The sequence below is a fragment of the Leiobunum rupestre genome, chromosome 3, assembly GCF_980474605.1.
Source record: "Leiobunum rupestre chromosome 3, qqLeiRupe1.1.hap1, whole genome shotgun sequence".
Classification (NCBI taxonomy): domain Eukaryota; kingdom Metazoa; phylum Arthropoda; class Arachnida; order Opiliones; family Sclerosomatidae; genus Leiobunum; species Leiobunum rupestre.
Genome location: NC_143386.1, coordinates 64,530,964 through 64,550,571, shown reverse-complemented (window position 1 = coordinate 64,550,571; position 19,608 = coordinate 64,530,964). Strand labels below are relative to the sequence as shown.

The following is a 19,608-nucleotide window of genomic DNA, read 5'->3' as shown; positions in this document are numbered from 1 at the left end:
CCTTACAGTTTAAAGGTATTGGATGTTATGGGTCGTGAAAACGTTTATCGCGTTCGCCACGAAGCACAGACCCGGGTTTGCAACGGTTGTCTCCATTCTGGACACCTCTATCAAGATTGTCCCAACAATATCTGTCGTCGCTGTGGTCATGGTGGTCATTTGGCCAGGTCATGCCCTGGGCAGGGTACTGCCGCCTCAAAGATGGAAGAGCGTCGACGCGATATTTCCGGTTCCCGCAATGAAGTCGCCGACAAAGAACAAAGGACGGAGGATCCCGCAATTGTACGACCTGCTGGGTCTGATATGTCAAAGCGGAAACCAGAAGGTGACATCGACATGGCTGATGCTGATTTAGACGACTCGCTTTTTGCCAACCGCCTTTCCAAGGTTGCGGTGGGCAGTGGGAAGCATTCCCTCCCCACTTCGAGTTCAGATTTGGATCCCGCCAAACGTCAACTACCTTTCAACCAACCTGGGTTCCAGTTTCCGTCGCTCGAGGCAGCTCGGAACGCGAGTCTTCCTCCGTCTACTACTGCACCGTCTCCGGGAGCTGCTTTGTCGTCGTCTTTCTTCCAACCTCCAAACGCTCATGGTTCTCCGGGTAATTTCTCTTAATATCAATGGTCTACGTGATGTCAATAAGATGAAAGAACTAGTGGAATATGTAAAAACATTTGACATTATTTTTTTACAAGAAACTCATTGGGATTCGTCTCATGTTGCGCTTTTTAAAAATATGTATTTCGGTAAATGTTTTTTATCTAACGATGACGCTACGGGGTTTTGCGGGGTATCAATTTTAATTAATCCGAAACTCGATTTTAAAACTGCAAATGTTTTTCATATTGTTCGGGGTCGTAGTTTATTAGTTTCGGCTGAAATATCCGGTGATCTATTTCTTTTTTAAATGTGTACGCGCCTAATTCGGCGACTGACCGTGAGTTGTTCTTTACAGTCATCGCATCTAACTGTCCTACCGGCCGTTTAATTTTAGGCGGCGATTTTAACGATATTTGTCATAGCCTATGGGACCGCCTTCCTGCTAGTTGTAGACCTAACAAGTCACAATTTACGGCCCTTCATAGACTTGCCGCCAAATTACATGTTACTGACACTTTTCGACTCAAAAACAATGACAAAAGGGACTTTACGCGTTCTGGCTACGTTTTTGGCCGGTTTATCCGCTCTCGCATTGATTACATTTTCGTAAAAAAATTTGATTCTTTGAATATTCAAAATGCTTTTATTCGTGACTGTCCGATTTCCGATCATCGCGCCGCGATCGCTCATTTTGATTTTGGAGGAGTTCCTAGGGGCCCTGGAACCTGGTCCTTTAACGATTCGCTACTTGAGGATGAGGTTTTCTGTTCGTGCGTCAGGCGAATTATCACTAGGAGTCGCTCACGCGAACACTATTCTACGGATATTTTTGACTGGTACGAAACCCTCAAACGTACAATTCGTGATTACGCAATATTTTACGGGAAAGCCGCCGCTTCCGAACGTCGGCACACCAGGACGCTCTTGGCTTGTCAGTTGGAAGAGTTGTCACGTCGTTTATCAATGCAAGACCCGGTTTGTGGCGAATTCGTCAAAGTTCAAAATTTGATCAAGGACCATGACCACTATCTATTGCGGGGCGCTGTAATTCGCTCCAATACCGAGTGGCGTGATTTGGGGGAGCAACCTTCGGGCTATTTCTTGAGTCTCGAAAAACATCGGCAAACCCGGCGGTCAATTAAAAACTTAACTTTAGCAGACGGCTCATCAATTCACGATGGCGCTTCCGTTCGTCAGGAAATATTTTCTTATTATGAAAACATGTATCGCGCGTCGGACAGTGATGACTCTCAAGCTGCACGTTTTGCCTCCTTTGTTGCCGGAAAGTTACCACCGGATTTGTCTGCCGCTTGCGAAAGTCCCGTTTCTTGGGAAGACATCCACAAATCTTTGAACGCTATGGCAATAGGCCGTAGCCCAGGTCTCGATGGCTTCACAGTCCATTTTTGGCGTTTCGTACTCCCGTTGATAGCCAAGGATTTCGTAAGGCTTGTTGAAGTCATGTTTGCCACGGGACAAATGCCTCTCTCTATGACTCAAGGCATGATCATTCTTTTACCGAAAGACGGCGACTTAACGTTATTGTCTAATTGGCGTCCCATCACGTTGCTCAACGTCGACCGTAAAGTTATTGGTAAAGTCTTGGCTACTCGCATGGCATTGGTGGCGCCTACAGTCATTTCGCCCTGCCAAACTGGAGCTATTCGTGGCCGTGATGTCGCGGGCACGACACGATACCTTGGCGACGTTGCCTCGTATCTGGCACTCCACAGACAGCCGGGACTTTTCTTGAAAATGGACTTACGGAAAGCGTACGATTTCGTGAACTGGTCATTTCTATTCCGGGTACTGCAAGCTTTCGGGTTCGGTCCCCATTTTCTCCGATGGATTCAACTACTCCTGGTGGATGGTCGTACAACGATCAAGGTCAATGGTTTTTTGACGAACTTTTTTCGTCTTGGAAGATCTGTCCGTCAGGGCTGTCCTTTAAGCCCTTTATTATACACTTTTTCGACCGAGCCACTTTGCCTCGCGTTATCGCAGTCTTCGAGTATCCCGCGTCTGCGTATTTGCAACAGCGACTCCCCGGTACTCTTTCAACATGTAGACGACAACACTTTGTCTTTAGCGGCTGAAACTTCGGTACGCGTCGTGGTATCGATTTATCATGACTACGGCAGCGCTTCTGGGGCGGTTATAAATCTGGACAAAAGTAGCGGGCAATGGCTCGGGTCTTGGACAAACCGACCAGACAAACGGATTGAAGGAATTATGGTATCCAAGGAGCCATTAAAGGTCTTAGGGGTAGTACTTACTTCGAACCACGCTCTCTCTGACTCTCTCAACTGGGAACCGGCTATTTTACGTATTATGGCTGTCTTGCGCGCGTGGAAACGGCGCCCGCTTTCACTCTTCGGGAAAATAATAATAATAAATTGTCTGGCCACTTCCAAGCTTTGGCACCTCACTCGTGTATTGCCTTTGTCGAATAAACTTGCTGCCCAAATAAAAGCTGCTTTTCTGGATTTTATTTGGGGTTCTGGCTATCACGCTCTCGCTTATTCAACGCTGATCAGACCAAAGGTAGTCGGCGGTTTTGGCTTAGTGGATGTCGTCCAGAAACTACACTTTATGCGTATCCAAGAGTGCCAAACACTCATCCTGCGTGAGTTACCCGTTCATGAAGAATCCATACACAACAACTTACTGTTGGAATACGGCAGTGGGTTGACAAGACAAGAAGAAACTTTCCGTCCGCCATTTAATCGGGCTCTGCTTGGGCGTATGCCGCCTCGGTACGTCGAACTCCTCACAAGTTGGCACTCGCATCTTACGACTATAGGCTCTACCGTGATGCCTCGGTCAGATCCACTTTCCGAACCACTGTTTCTGAATCCTCGAATTTCTTTACCACAGCGCTATCACAAAGAATCCCGTATTATGGCTCAGGCTGGCTTCAAAACACTGCGCGACATCCATTACGAAGTCATCCACGGTTTTATACGACCTCATGCCTTGATTGAACAGTGCCAGATCGAACTCCCTTATAGCGAATTACCTCTCGATCGACTTTTCGAATTGTACACCTTGATCCGGTCTGCACTGCCAGCTGACTGGGCTGTTCTCTTTCATGTTTCAGCGCCTCCGGTGCTCTCGTCGTCGGATCGGTCAATTCCTTACCTCGAAATCCGCCGTAACGCTAGTGAAATTTTAAATACGCCGCAAAGTTTAAAATCTATTGCCTTCGATCGTTTTGCGGGCACATTCCCTGAATCTTCCGGCGAAGAACGGTGGCGGTCTTTCTTTGGGGGTCCCCTCCCTCGAGTGAAGTTTAAAACTTTGGCCAACACTACCCTTGGAGCCACTTTATCCTCTACCAATTTAAAAATTATTCATCAAGCTCTCGCAGTGAAGAGTCGACTTTTCAAAGCTGGTCTTGTGACAACGGATCGTTGTCCATTATGTGACAATGCCCCCGAAACGGTTGCACATTTGTTCCTGTCTTGCTCGGTAACGCGAAACACCTGGCACCAAGTATTCACAATGTTGTCTGTCTATTTGCAACAACCAGGCTTTCAATTCGGTAGCGAACATTACGAACTTATTATTTATCACCGCGTTGATCGGAAATTGGGACAGTGTAACGACTTTTGGCATTGCCTTTTTCTATTAATTAGTGTAATTAAGCATGAACTTTGGAAGTATCGATGTAAAATAGTTTTTGAGCAGGAACTAAACAAACCTAGTGTGTGGTGCTCTCAACTATTTCTGGCCAACATACGGCGCGAAATTAGACTTCTCACCCTGGTATACTTGAAACATCCCTCTAAAATTGATCTTGTAAAGGTTTTAAACAATTTTCTTAAATTATTACCCTAACATTTTATCTGTTATGTGTTAAGTAGTAACAATTCTAAAAGTATTTATTTCTCTATTGACTTTTGATGTATGGCATTGTTGTATATGACGAATATGTATAGTTTTCTTGATGGTTGAATAAAAAAAAAAAAAAAAAAGGCGCCAGACTCAAGGCTTGACAACCTTGTCTCCACCGCTTGATGGAGACGTGTGAATTCTGGTCCTCGTATGAGGGCGTGGGTTCGAATCCCACTTCTGACAATAAACGCTTTTTTATTAAATTTATTGTTACGCGTCAAAATTACATTATTAACGTTTCGTGCGATAAATTAGACGGTAGGTTTCATGTCAGGATGGCCGAGCGGTCTAAGGCGCCAGACTCAAGGCTTGACAACCTTGTCTCCACCGCTTAATGGAGACGTGTGAATTCTGGTCCTCGTATGAGGGCGTGGGTTCGAATCCCACTTCTGACAATAAACGCTTTTTTATTAAATTTATTGTTACACGTCAAAATTACATTATTAACGTTTCGTGCGATAAATTAGACGGTAGGTTTCATGTCAGGATGGCCGAGTGGTCTAAGGCGCCAGACTCAAGGCTTGACAACCTTGTCTCCACCGCTTGATGGAGACGTGTGGATTCTGGTCCTCGTATGAGGGCGTGGGTTCGAATCCCACTTCTGACAATAAACGGTTTTTTATTAAATTTATTGTTACGCGTCAAAATTACATTATTAACGTTTCGTGCGATAAATTAGACGGTAGGTTTCATGTCTAAGTGGGACTCAATAGATATACTAGCCCAACTAAAATTACATAAAACACATTTTAATGTACACGAATCTATCGAAATTTAAAAAAGAAGAGCTGCGCAATGTTTAAATCGTGACGATGGTCCCTTTCACTTATCCACGTTTTCTCCGTTTTTTAAATGCTTTTATGGTCCTCACCCTCTCCCACACAACAATACAATTCCTCCTTTCGGAGAATTTCCCATACCAACAATAGTAGCCTCGCGCGCAGAAGAAGAAGAAGATATCTAGTTCCGGCGACGGTCGACTCGCCTTCGGGAAAAAACGCTCGCAGCTATAGAACAGTAACTAGCTATTATATGTATAAAGCGCAAAAATGTTTTTTCCTCTTAAAGTTGTAAGGCTTGTAAAAATACCTTAAGAAGCAGGTGCGGTAAATTGGAACAATAGCCCCACCACTCCCTTTGCTCCCCTTTCTCGACCCCACTTAAAGTACTTTTTAAGGAGATTCCAATATTTTTTATAATTTAGTTCTATTTGGACAAAAACGTATAATGGCGAATTTCACAAATGCGTTGTGTTTTTTATAGATTTTCCCACCATTTATCAGCTTTTGATCTAAGCAAGACATCCTTGGCGACTAGGGAAGATAAAATTATATTAGAAGTAAATGGGGGAAGTGTTACTTTATAGTTCGGTTTCGAGAGGTTTCACTTTCTCGGATATTTTCGCATTTTCTAACACAAAAAAGTTAGTCCCACTTTCGTTTTGGCTATAACTAGCGAAAACTTCAAACTAAAAGCTGTTGGTTTACAAAATTTTGCCCACTATATTATTATTATTATTAAAATAATAAACACGAAATAAATGCTTAAGAAAAAGGTTTTACTTATACGCATTTATTTCGTGTTTATTATTTTATTTTAATTATACGCGTAAGGAGTTTCCAAAATATTGTTTTATTTTTATTATTATTATAGAAGGGAAGCTAATTTTTTGTAAAATTGTATGATCTACAATAATATTTCCATAATAGATATATAACTTACATTAGGATTAACAAATGATTCAATTCTTGAAAATGTAAAGATAACACGTTCCATTATGTTTCAAAAATACTTTAATCTTCTAAAAATCTTTTCTCTTTCCATTAAATATATTGTCTGAAAGCCCATACAATCAGAAAATCGGAGATGGGCATTATTTGAATAAAACTTCATCTATTTTAATAATTAACTGACTGTTCTTTTATTTGACCATTATTATTATTATAATAGGATAAATATTACATTGTTCGATAGTATATTTTTTCGAAAGCTTATCTAGTAGACACTTTAATAGGGTTTTCATAACTGAACTACCGATGAAAAAAAATTACGAAACGTTTAATGATCCAGAGGGAGCAGAACAAGAGGTTTTTTTGTAATTCTACGTTTCTATTAGGTATGGGTGTATTAACAAATCATAAAGTCACATGCACCCAATCTGTATCCGCTAACTTGCACACAGCCTTAGCAAGGGTGTCATTACCAACGTGGTATACCTTCTAATCTTTAAAATAACATTTTTATGTCCCCCTATTTCTTGTATTTAGCATCAGAGTTTCCATAAACTTTATTTTCAGTTTTTGAATCATAATCTATGTTGTGGAATAGAAATTTTGAAATATAGTCAATGTTTTGTTGTTCAGCCATCTCAAATAACTATTCTTAATGACCAATTAATAACATTTATTTATTTTCGATTTTTCATTTGTAAAGTAATTTATTTCTGATATTTAAGGTCTTGTATCATGTAGTTTTAGCTTATAAACTTATGGTTTCAGGCTATGCCTTTAGCAGCTCTATATTGGAAAATAAAAATTAAAAATTAAATATATTCGTGTATCTATTTATTATATTATTTTTAAGTTTCTTTGAATAAATGAATTTTTACATTATAAATAAAAATTAGAAAGCCTTGTCATAAATAATTAGTAGAACTAATAGATAACTAGTAGATAGGAATCGCTAACTTTTTTATCACCCCAAAAATATAGTAGGGATCGCAGTAGGTTTTAAAATATTTATCACCCCGAAAATACTACTAGTCCGAGAGTAGGGATTTCGGAGAAATGGGAATTAGGAGAAATGGGAATTAGGAGAAATGGGAATTCGGAGAAATGGGATTCGGAGAAATGGGAATTCGGAGAAATGGGATTCGGATAAATGGGAATTCGGAGAAACGGTCTTTCGGAGAAATGGAAATTCGGGAACATGAGGCCGACCCGCCACGGCCAACTTTGATCAAGCCAAGTAAGATCTGATCTTCCTTGATCAAGCACTGTTCGGGCTACAGCGGCCAACCCATTCGTAGCGCGAGAGGGAATGACTCATAATTTCGAAAATCACAACTCCGAATACAAAATTCCCATAAATTCCCATATCACCGAATTCCCATGTCTCCGAATTCCCATAACTCCGAATTCCCATTACGTAGAATTCTCATATCTTCGAACCAAAACCCCGAATACAAAATTCCCATAACTTCGCATTCCCATAACTTCGCATTCCCATAACTTCGAATTCCCATAACTTCGAATTCCCATAACTTCGAATTCCCATAACTCCGAATTCCCATTACGTAGAATTCTCATATCTTCGAACCAAAACCCCGAATACAAAATTCCCATAACTTCGCATTCCCATAACTTCGCATTCCCATAACTTCGCATTCCCATAACTTCGAAATCCCATAACTTCGAAATCCCATAAATTCGAATAGTAGTTTTTTGGGTACGGAAATGCTAATTATTATTCTCAACTCAATGGTGAAGTTTGTTTTCGTTGTAAAGCTCTCTTGCGGAAGTGAATAGGAGAAAGCGTGTTGATTTCAAATAAATGATGAAAAAAGGACTATAATTAACGGAAATAATGGAAAGATTCAATAGGCCATATCATAAGTAACATAATAACAGTAAGTATGACAATTAACGAGATTTACAACGGAACTGATCTTCATAGCTATTGCGCAATCCAGATGTTTTATCAGCACAGAGCCCCCTAGTGTCTAAAACACGCGAGACTTCCGCCTAAGCCAAAATATCTGGTTTCCGATAGATCGGCGGAATATTACACTTAATTGATAAAATAAAAAATAAAATTCGGCGGCACGAGCCCAAATGAAATATGTTTTTTGGCACGCGTGATTCGCACGCGGGCTTCAAAACAATGGCAAAGTTCCTCACGACTCCAGAACGGGCTCTCCGTTTTTTTTTATTATATTCTTAAAGAAAATTATTCACCAAGGACGGTAACTTCAAGAGAGTATCTTTGTCGCAAAAAGGTTCTGTAAGGAAATTAGAATTAAAGCAATAGAAAGTGTCCTACTTATTGTAGTTATGGCACCTATGGCTATATCTAGTTATATATTTGAAACTCAGGTATTATAAATATCATACGTCTATAATATTATTCAATAAGTATATCACTTTGGAAAATATTTTACTAACGTCTCGTAAGAGCTAATCACAGAGTGACGTCATCATGGTACGAAAATCGCCCGGCTAGACACGATAAGGAGCAGACGCAAAACGTCACCGAAGTCCATTATAAAGTCTCTCGTATCTAGCTTTCGTGGGGCTTCGATTTGCATTCCCCCCCCCCCCTTGAACTTTTCCCGTGGGCACCTTCAGCTTGCGGGCCCCCTAACAGTCCCTCATGGGCCCTTTTCAACGGGACAATGCGGATTTTGCCCCCCCCACTTTCCCCTTGTCTGCACGGCCCTGTGTCCCATATCAACTCAATCTAATAATCACCCCGATAATCAACCCCGATCATTGCCAATTTATTTGTTGAGAATTTGGAAGACGTTTTATGGACGATATTTTCTTTGTGTGGTCAGGCAATAGACAAAATTTCGACGCTTTTCACCAATCTATTAATAATATTAATTAGAAAATTAAATTTACTTTAGAATTAGAAAACTCTGGTTGATTATCGTTTTTAGATAATAATATTGAGAAAAAACAAAAGGCTTATGTTTCACGATGTACCAAAAACCAACTCATCCAAAAACGTTTCTAAATTTCAATTCCAATCATCCTCACCAGGTGAAAACATCAGTGATAAAGGGTCTAAAAAGCCACATTGAGAAAATATCTGATAATCCCATTTTAGATAAACAAATTATAACTAATCAATGAACAAGCTCGGACTATCCTAAAAGTTTGGTGACTTCTATTCTGAACCAAAATATAGTTCAAAATTTAAAACCAGTTGATTCTGAAAAATTAAAAACATTGGTTCTCCCATACATGAAGAACACGACGGAAAATTAAAACGTATTTTAAAACCATTTGGTATTAATCTAGTTTCGAAAACCACTATCACATTAGGAAAACAACTTTCAAAATTAAAACCAAAAATTTCCGAAGAAAATTTACGAGGTGTAATTTATGAAATTCCCTGCTCGTGTTCTAATGTATACATTGGAGAAACCAAATGTTCAATTACCGATAGAATTAAAGAACATAAAATTTGTAGAAAGAACTGTGATTTGACAAATGGTATTGCGAAGCATATTTGGGAAAATTCTTAGAAGGCATATTTATTCGAAAAAAGTGTACTTTAAATTTAGATAGAGGCTGTTCAGAAAAAACTAACTGGGGTTTACTTAATAGGTGGTTTTTTTTTCGCCTGTCCCAGGACAAAAAGTGTAAACTTTTTACCCTAAAATGTTTTATTCGCCTGTTCTCGGGGTAAGATTTACCCTGTCCCGAATTTTGTTCGCTTGTTCCAGAGCTCAAACGTTACACTTTTGACTCCTCCTCGAAAGGAGATGTAGAGCGAGTAATCTAGCTTATATAGAAAATTCGTCTGCTTAAATTTCATTTCACGAAAACATAACGGGTTTTGAAGCTTTTAATAACGAATATCCAATTGTTAAATGCTATTTAATGACTATAAAAGTTGCTTGATGACCACTAAGGTGGTGTCTTGGGTATTAGCCTAGCTGATTATTATTATTATTATTATTATTAAATAAATAAGCCCGGACAGACCCACAGACATACAGACAGACCCACAGACAGACACGGTGATTGTAATACAACTCCAGGGTACAAAGTACCCGCGGAGAGGTAAAAACCATTTAATATGTTTTTGCTTAATTAATTAATAGACCTTCATTCAAAAAAATGCTACTTGCAAATTTGTTACTATCTAGTTTATACCAATTAATGTGTTATTGCACAGTAGTTTTAAAATATCATGACTGATGACGCGTCTATATCTAAAAAATATTCAAGCTAGAAAGGTTTGTTGATTTAATAATAATAACATTTCGCAAAATAAAACTCTGCGGGCAACCACAGAGGCCTATACGTGGTGGTTAGATTCCATTAAAAATTAGATTAAAGATTTGAAAGCTCTACAAGAAAGGTTTAAATAGATAAAACCAATATAAAAAAATATTAAATTTAACATAAGAAATTAAGAATTTTGCGGAAACCAAATGCCAAAAAAGAATTCCGATACGCAAGAACGAAATAGCGGAATTGATTTCGGAGGGAGCACACAATGGGAATCAAAAAAAGCCATACGTTTCGGGGGAGGTGGACTTGCCCCTTGGCCCACCCATCTGGCTATACCACTGCATGCTCCTCTCTATTTGAACTCTGTTTGAACCCAAAAACGAACCTTTTTCTATTTGACTAGGCAAAAACCTAACTTTTCACCCTACCCCTCTAAGACCGAGGGGTAAGACAGTCTCATATAATCGGTACACCGAGTTCGTGCATTTAGCACTGTTAAAGGTACATATTTTCAAGGGTTCGCTGTAGTATTGTATTATATGCCTAGATGGCGCTAAACTATGAACAGTGATAACTGCGATAGCACGTGACACTTTCGCGCCTTTACTCTACTATAAATACGGCCTGTTTATATTTGAAAGACACAGACTGACGATCTCCCTCATGTATAACTAAAATGTAAATAAAATCTTTAACTATTTTGATACTACGACTAATGCCTTTTTAAACAACACAACATGGTGTCAGAAGTATCACCCATGCTGCCACTACCCGTCTACTTTGCCTAGTCGGCGGTTCTCTTTTGCTGTCCTCTCCCTACCACCATGGCTACCCACTTTCGTGGACCTGACCAGTTCGATCCTGGAACTTCCAATCCGGCTGCTGCATGGACGGCATACCGCAATAATTTCAAGTTGTTCGCTGCGGCATCGAAGATCAGTGATGAGACGGCCGAAACGCAAGTTGCAATATTCTTATACACTCTTGGGTCGCTTGGACAGAGGGTCTATGACTCCCTCGTTATACCTCTTCCTGCCGGCCGTGTGACACCTACTTTAGACGAAATTTATGCTGCCTTTGATCTCCACTATGAGCCGTATAACAATCCTGACTCGCATCGACATGCATTTTTCAACACCCGACAGAAACAACACCAACCTTTTGATGACTTTTTGACTGATCTCCGTTCCAGGGTCCCAAACTGCGACTTTGGTAACCGATGTGATTCCTTGCTTCGCTATCAGATCCTTGCTGGAGTACACAACGCTGTCCTTCGGAAAACCTTGTTTTCGCATCGGAACCTTACTCTAGCCCAGGCTATCGCCATATGTCAAGCTGAGGAGACCTTGGCAACGCACGCAGGATTGGTTGATGCTGTGCCACCTCCTAATGGACCACCCGCCAACATACACACGCTCTCCAGGCGTTCTTCCTCGCAGTCGTCCCGTTTCCAGTCCCATCGTCCATCTTCCGGTAATCGGCCGGCTGTACGGTCTTCTGATTCCCGTTTTTCCCAACCACATGGCAATGCCCACCAAGGGTCTTCTGGAAGATTTTTCTCTCGCTTCTCGCGGAACACTTGTCCCAACTGTGGACTCCTTCACTCTCACCAAGCACGATGCCCAGCAGCTGCCTCCCAGTGTCGTAACTGCTCTCGCCGAGGTCACTGGGCGAACTTATGTCGAACCAGATCATACAATACTCACCTTTTAGACGCTCCGCTCTTGCCACATCCACTGTCTACTGACGACGAACGACATGATTATCACTATGTATCACCTGCTTGGCAAGACTTACACTCCCTGGAATACTCACCGACGCCTGTTGAGACTGATCCTCAGGGTGCCTACCAGACAAATACCAGGCCTCGGGATGGATATTTTCTGGACTTGCCTTCCTCCACAGCCCCAGAATCCTATGATTTCTCATTACACATGCTTACTACTATATACAGTGTCACTAATGGACGTGCAAAGTCTTCGATCGACGATGAATGGTATGAACGGATCATTATTAACAATTACTCAATTAACTTCAAACTAGATACTGGATCCCAAGTGAATATAATACCTGGATATATGTATGATGCAATACCACAGACGCCGCCACTGAAGCCATCATCTCGTCGTATCATTGCCTATACTGGCCACACAGTACCAATTTTGGGAAGTATTGACATGGTATGTACCTCTTTTGCTGCTACGATTTCTCTGGAGTTTTTTGTTACCCAAGGACGGGTGACCCCTATCTTGGGTGCATATGCATCGGAGGTGCTGGGCCTTGTTCAGCGTATGAGGAAGAATTCCATCCAAAGGCCCTTCGTAACATCTGAATTACAGACACACAAGCAGCCCACCGACATTATACAACAGTATGATGATGTCTTTGACCGTGTCGGTTGTCTTCCCATTGAGTATCACATCGATCTTAAACCCAATGCCACGCCTCATGTCTCTGTATCTCATAAAATTCCACAGGCTCTCTATCAACCAGTCTACTTTGTCCCCTCGGAGAGGTAATGAGCAGAAATGTTTAAAAAATTGAGACTCGATGCAATGAAGTGAATAAACGACTACAGGCCAGCTCTTATTTTCAAGGAGTCGGATTCTACCTAACCTAACGTACATAATCTCAGAATGTTATAGAATTTTAGGAACGTGTGAAAAGTATGGGAGACGTCACACTGATACTACTCTATTTCCCATTTTCTGTATTTCGGCTTGAAATACTTTAACACAGTAATAAATAATCTAAACTACTAACGCCCCCTTTCAAGTGAAAATGGACTGCAATTTCTTGAAAACAATATAATAACTTACGAAAGTTAGTTCCGCCATTTAGATCCCCAGATTTAATTTTCATAAACCATGGTACGGATACTAACAAGGAGAGTACCCGAGGTGTTTTTTCTGATTTTGTTCAAAGTCGGGCTTAATGAAAATTGAAATTTACCAAAATGAAACGGTGCACTATCCATTGGTTTTGCCATGGCAACCGAAAATGTTTTTGACCACTTAAAACAGAAATGAGATTTTTTCCTTATTTTACCCAAAAATATTTACAACTTTAACCCAAAAATGTTAAAATTTACCCAAAAATGTTCCAATTTACCTAAACGTGGTCGAAATTACCTATTTCGTGATTTTAATTTTTTTTTAAATTTTCGTAGGTAAAACCGAAAACATTCCATGCTTTTTAAAATTGAGATTTTTTGTTTAAAGTGGTCAAAACATTTTCAGCTTCCATGGCAAATCGAAAGGGAAGTGCAACGTCTCCTTTTGGGAAATTTCATATCTCAGATAGGTCTACATTATATCAAAGATAATTTAAACTCGTTGTTAAGAAACTGTTTAAAACTATGTGGAATGTTAAAATTAAGAATTAAAAGTTTCAAAACTGAATGTCAAAAAGATAAAAATTAAAGGTTTTCTTAAAAAGTATTTTGTATTTTTAAACTTGTCTTTCTGTCGTTAATGATGTATTCGTACACGTTTTCAAGTTCGACAAGCCCTTGTAATGGCTGCCAGATGAGACCCGGGACCCCCGCATTGTTCGCGGATGCTCCTTTTCTAGAAGACCCAAGACACGTGTTAAAGGGGCTGGAAAGTGGGGTTTTGAAAAACGTCATCTCTTGGGGGGGAGCGGAAAGCAGACGAGCGGGGTTTAAACGGTATCTTTGGCTTTTCGGACGCCAAAGCGTTCACCTTGTAAAAAATAAAAGTCCTCAAAAATAAAGCTATTTTTCTCGGTTTTAAATATACTTTGTTTCACTAGTTATTTCACCAATTCGATCAAACGATAGTTTAGTGGATTGTTTCAGTCCGATTGCTAAAATCAAACGCTCTCCTAAAATTAAAATTGTTACGAGAAGAAATAAACCGAAATTCTTAACTCGTACCCTAGATTCGAATACTAAGAGCTTTCCCATTGACGGTTTTGTTACGAAGCGTTTACCCTTTTCCGGCACGTGACTTCAGAAAAATCGGGCTCCATCGGTTGCGGTAAGGCGCAAACCATGAGCGAATTTTTTCTGAGTTCCAGCGGGAAGTGGGTAAACGCTATCGTACACGCGCGAGAGAGTGATTTCGAATCTAGGGTACGAGTTTAAATTATCTTTGATTATATACGCCCGACTTTGAACAAAATCGGCAATTAACACATCGGGGATTCTCCTTGTAAGTGCGCAGTTTGTACCCTTATTAGAGACTCTTATATTGGGATAATTACTTAGGTGTGGAATGAACTAGTGGCGACATGGAACCTAATCATCGCCGATTAAGTTCTATTTCGTCGCTAGTTCAATTCGCCACGTAATTATTCTAATTGTACTGCTCTAGCTTGTACCAAAATATTTTTATTGTTAAAAACTTGTTATTAAAATAAGCTGATTACCACTCAACTGAAAAAAATATATGATTTAATATAATATCATAATTAACATAATAATCATAAGTATCACTGAACGATGTCGGTTAATGATATTAATGATGATCTGTCGCGGGGTGATTGCGTAATCGGTGGATTAGAAACTGCAAATTCGTCGAAAAAATGACACCTACGTATTATGTACCAGCCAAAGCACTTCCTTCAAACACCAGGGTAATGTTTAAAATTTGTCCCGATTTAATTTGCAAAAATCTGTTCGTCCATAGGATGAATGGTAATTGCCGAGACAGACTATCATTAACTAACGTAGCATTGGGAGAATAGGACGTGTCATACTAATAGTTATTATGTATTAATATAAAATTGCAATTATAATTATAAACTAAAATTAGGTTACGTTTTTTTAAGGCTAATATAATTATCAATAATAATATGGTAGATAACTATACTATACGTTCTAAAGTATTACTCATTATGTTAAAATGTAGCTTTTTTCGCTCGACTTTTTCATAATTTAGGTCGCCATTTACCAAAATGGCGATTTTTTTCTTTTCTTTAAACGTGTGATAGACAATAATTCGTAGAAGAGCACTTCATACTATTTAAACAGTGAAATTTTAACAAACTATTTAATTATAGTATGTGGAATTTTGGATTTCAAGAAATTTATCTATTGACCCGGTTTCAATGCATGTTTCCCACCTTCCGGTTTGCCTGTACACTCTGTTTGAAAAGTCTTCGACAGCTGAAATTTTTGCCCTCTTTTTAATTCTGCTAGAAAACTATAATAGATAGTTCGATGAAACCAATTGCAACTTTTATTTATTTTCCAATATCTTTTGTTATTTATTGGTTTCGTCCGCCAAAAATTAATAGTTTGGCGGGAACCGTCGAAACTAATTTTTGACAACTTTTTAAATATTGGTTCTACGGCACTGACTCGCGCGTTTTTGAATTCACAATGGTCGGTTCATATTCAGAAAGTGGAAAAATTATCCCTCTACAACCAACGGTTGAGAAGTTATCGCGTTTCCAAATTGTCGTCGAAGTTGCGTTATTTATAATCGCTTGATGCATTTTAGGTATTTCCTAGTTTCGAGGAAAGTTTGGAAACGCTATAACTTCTCAACCGTTGGTTGTAGAGGGATAATTTTTCCACTTTCTAAATATGAATCGACCATTGTGAATTCAAAAACGCGCGAGTCAGTGCCGTAGAACCAATATTTAAAAAGTTGTCAAAAATGAGTTTCGACGGTTCCCGCCAAACTATTAATTTTTGGCGGACGAAACCAATAAATAACGAAAGATATTGGAAAATAAATAAAAGTTGCAATTGGTTTCATCGAACTATCTATTATAGTTTTATAGCAGAATTAAAAAGAGGGCAAAAATTTCAGCTGTCGAAGACTTTTCAAACAGAGTGTACTATAAAGGTACGATTGTCAGGAGCCACGGCAGTCTGCCCGCGCGATTTTAAAAAGTCGTAGTTTTTATTTTGAAAGCTGTTTTATTCAGTAACCGCGGAAGTACTCCTTGACTAGCTCCTCCTAGGCTCCTACGACTAAAACATAAATAACCCTACATTACCATGCAAAATGGGGGTGCATTTGGCCCTACCTGCCCCCCAATTCCGCGGCTCCTGCTTTTATTTAATTGTGTACTGTAGCTGACATGGATATTGAAAGCTTAATATGTGTTTTTATATTAAAAATTCATTCTTCTGTCCCCTTCTGACAGAGGACGGAAAACACAATGCCATCTACATTATAGAATTTGTATTGTAACAATAAAATATGCTACCAAACAATTTTCTTATACTGTAATAAAACATCATATTTAATTACGACCAAAAATTAAAATAAAGGGAAAACTTTAGTCAAGATTATTTAATTTCAATAATCTTGCTTTAGCCACAAGCGGGCGTGACACGTAGGAGGTTTAACTCTGCATAGTGTAACTAAATACATTTCGGAGAAATGGGACTTCGGTGATATGAACTTTCGGAGTAAAAGCAAGAATATGTCAATTCGGTGAAAAGGGAATTCGGTGATATGGGAATTCGGTGATATGGGAATTCGGAGAAAGGGGAATTCGGTGATATGGGAATTCGGAGAAATGGGAATTCGGAGAAACGAGAATTCGGAGATGTGAGGTCACTAAATACATTTCGGAGAAATGGGACTTCGGAGATATGAACTTTCGGAGAAAAGCAATTCGGAATTATATCAATTCGGAGAAAAGAGAATTCGGTGATATGGGAATTCGGAGAAAGGAGAATTCGGCGTTGTGAGGTCGACCCCGCTACGAATGGGTTGGCCGCTGTAGCCCGAACAGCGCTTGATCAAGTAAGATCAGATCTTACTTGGCTTGATCAAAGTTGGCCGTGGCGGGTCGGCCTCATTTTCCCGAATTCCCATTTATCCGAATCCCATTTCTCCGAATTCCCATTTCTCCGAATTCCCATTTCTCCGAATTCCCATTTCTCCTAATTCCCATTTCTCCTAATTCCCATTTCTCCGAAATCCCTACTCTCGGACTAGTAGTATTTTCGGGGTGATAAATATTTTAAAACCTACTGCGATCCCTACTATATTTTTGGGGTGATAAAAAAGTTAGCGATTCCTATCTACTAGTTATCTATTAGTTCTACTAATTATTTATGACAAGGCTTTCTAATTTTTATTTATAATGTAAAAATTCATTTATTCAAAGAAACTTAAAAATAATATAATAAATAGATACACGAATATATTTAATTTTTAATTTTTATTTTCCAATATAGAGCTGCTAAAGGCATAGCCTGAAACCATAAGTTTATAAGCTAAAACTACATGGTACAAGACCTTAAATATCAGAAATAAATTACTTTACAAATGAAAAATCGAAAATAAATAAATGTTATTAATTGGTCATTAAGAATAGTTATTTGAGATGGCTGAACAACAAAACATTGACTATATTTCAAAATTTCTATTCCACAACATAGATTATGATTCAAAAACTGAAAATAAAGTTTATGGAAACTCTGATGCCAAATACAAGAAATAGGGGGAAATAAAAATGTTATTTTAAAGATTAGAAGGTATACCACGTTGGTAATGACACCCTTGCTAAGGCTGTGTGCAAGTTAGCGGATACAGATTGGGTGCATGTGACTTGATGATTTGTTAATACACCCATACCTAATAGAAACGTAGAATTACAAAAAAAACCTCTTGTTCTGCTCCCTCTGGATCATTAAACGTTTGGTAATTTTTTTCATCGGTAGTTCAGTTATGAAAACCCTATTAAAGTGTCTACTAGATAAGCTTTCGAAAAAAATATACTATCGATCAATGTAATATTTATCCTACAGTCAGTTAATTATTAAAATAGATGAAGTTTTATTCAAATAATGCCCATCTCCGATTTTCTGATTGTATGGGCTTTCAGACAATATATTTAATGGAAAGAGAAAAGATTTTTAGAAGATCATACGATTTTACAAACAATTAGCTTCCCTCCTATAATAATAATAATATAAAACAATATTTTGGAAACTCCTTACGCGTATAATTAAAATAAAATAATAAACACGAAATAAATGCGTATAAGTAAAACCTTTTACTTACGCATTTATTTCGTGTTTATTGTTTTATTTTAATAATAATAATATAGTGGGCAAAATTTTGTAAACCAACAGCTTTTAGTTTGAAGTGTTCGCTAGCTATAGCCAAAACGAAAGTGGGACTAGCTTTTTTGTGTTAGAAAATGCGAAAATATCCGAGAAAGTGAAACCTCTCGAAACCGAACTATAAAGGGACACTTCCCCCATTTACTTCTAATATAATTTTATCTTCCCTAGTCGCCAAGGATGTCTTGCTTAGATCAAAAGCTGGTAAATGGTGGGAAAATCTATAAAAAACACAACGAATTTGTGAAATTCGCCATTATACGTTTTTGTTCAAATAGAACTAAATTATAAAAAATATTGGAATCTCCTTAAAAAGTACTTTAAGTGGGGTCGAGAAAGGGGAGCAAAGGGAGTGGTGGGGCTATTGTTCCAATTTACCGCACCTGCTTCTTAAGGTATTTTTACAAGCCTTACAATTTTAAGAGGAAAAAACATTTTTGCGCTTTATACATATAATAGCTAGTTACTGTTTTATAGCAACGAGCGTTTTTTCCCGAAGGCGAGTCGACCGTCGCCGGAACTAGATATCTTCTTCTTCTGCGCGCGAGGCTACTATTGTTGGTATGGGAAATTCTCCGAAAAGAGGAATTGTATTGTTGTGTGGGAGAGGGTGAGGACCATAAAAGCATTTAAAAAACGGAGAAAACGTGGATAAGTGAAAGGGACCATCGTCACGATTTAAACATTGCGCAGCTCTTCTTTTTTAAATTTCGATAGATTCGTGTACATTAAAATGTGTTTTATGTAATTTTAGTTGGGCTAGTATATCTATTGAGTCCCACTTAGACATGAAACCTACCGCCTAATTTATCGCACGAAACATTAATATTGTAATTTTGACGCGTAACAATAAATTTAATAAAAAAGTGTTTATTGTCAGAAGTGGGATTCGAACCCCCGCCGTCATACGAGGACCAGAATTCACACGTCTCCATCAAGCGGTGGAGACAAGGTTGTCAAGTCTTGACTCTGGCGCCTTAGACCGCTCGGCCATCCTGACATGAAACCTACCGTCTAATTTATCGCACGAAACATTAATATTGTAATTTTGACGCGTAACAATAAATTTAATAAAAAAGCGTTTAT

General features: G+C 38.9%; 2 non-coding genes across 2 annotated transcripts; both read left to right on the top strand.

The window, feature by feature from the left end:
* Nucleotides 1-4,766: 4,766 nt before the first annotated feature.
* TRNAL-CAA (transfer RNA leucine (anticodon CAA)) lies at nucleotides 4,767-4,892 on the top strand. Its single transcript has 2 exons — nucleotides 4,767-4,804; nucleotides 4,847-4,892. It is a non-coding gene; the product is annotated as a tRNA-Leu (tRNA).
* An 86-nt stretch (nucleotides 4,893-4,978) lies between these two features.
* On the top strand, nucleotides 4,979-5,104 carry TRNAL-CAA (transfer RNA leucine (anticodon CAA)). The gene is made up of 2 exons: nucleotides 4,979-5,016; nucleotides 5,059-5,104. It is a non-coding gene; the product is annotated as a tRNA-Leu (tRNA).
* Nucleotides 5,105-19,608: the final 14,504 nt, after the last annotated feature.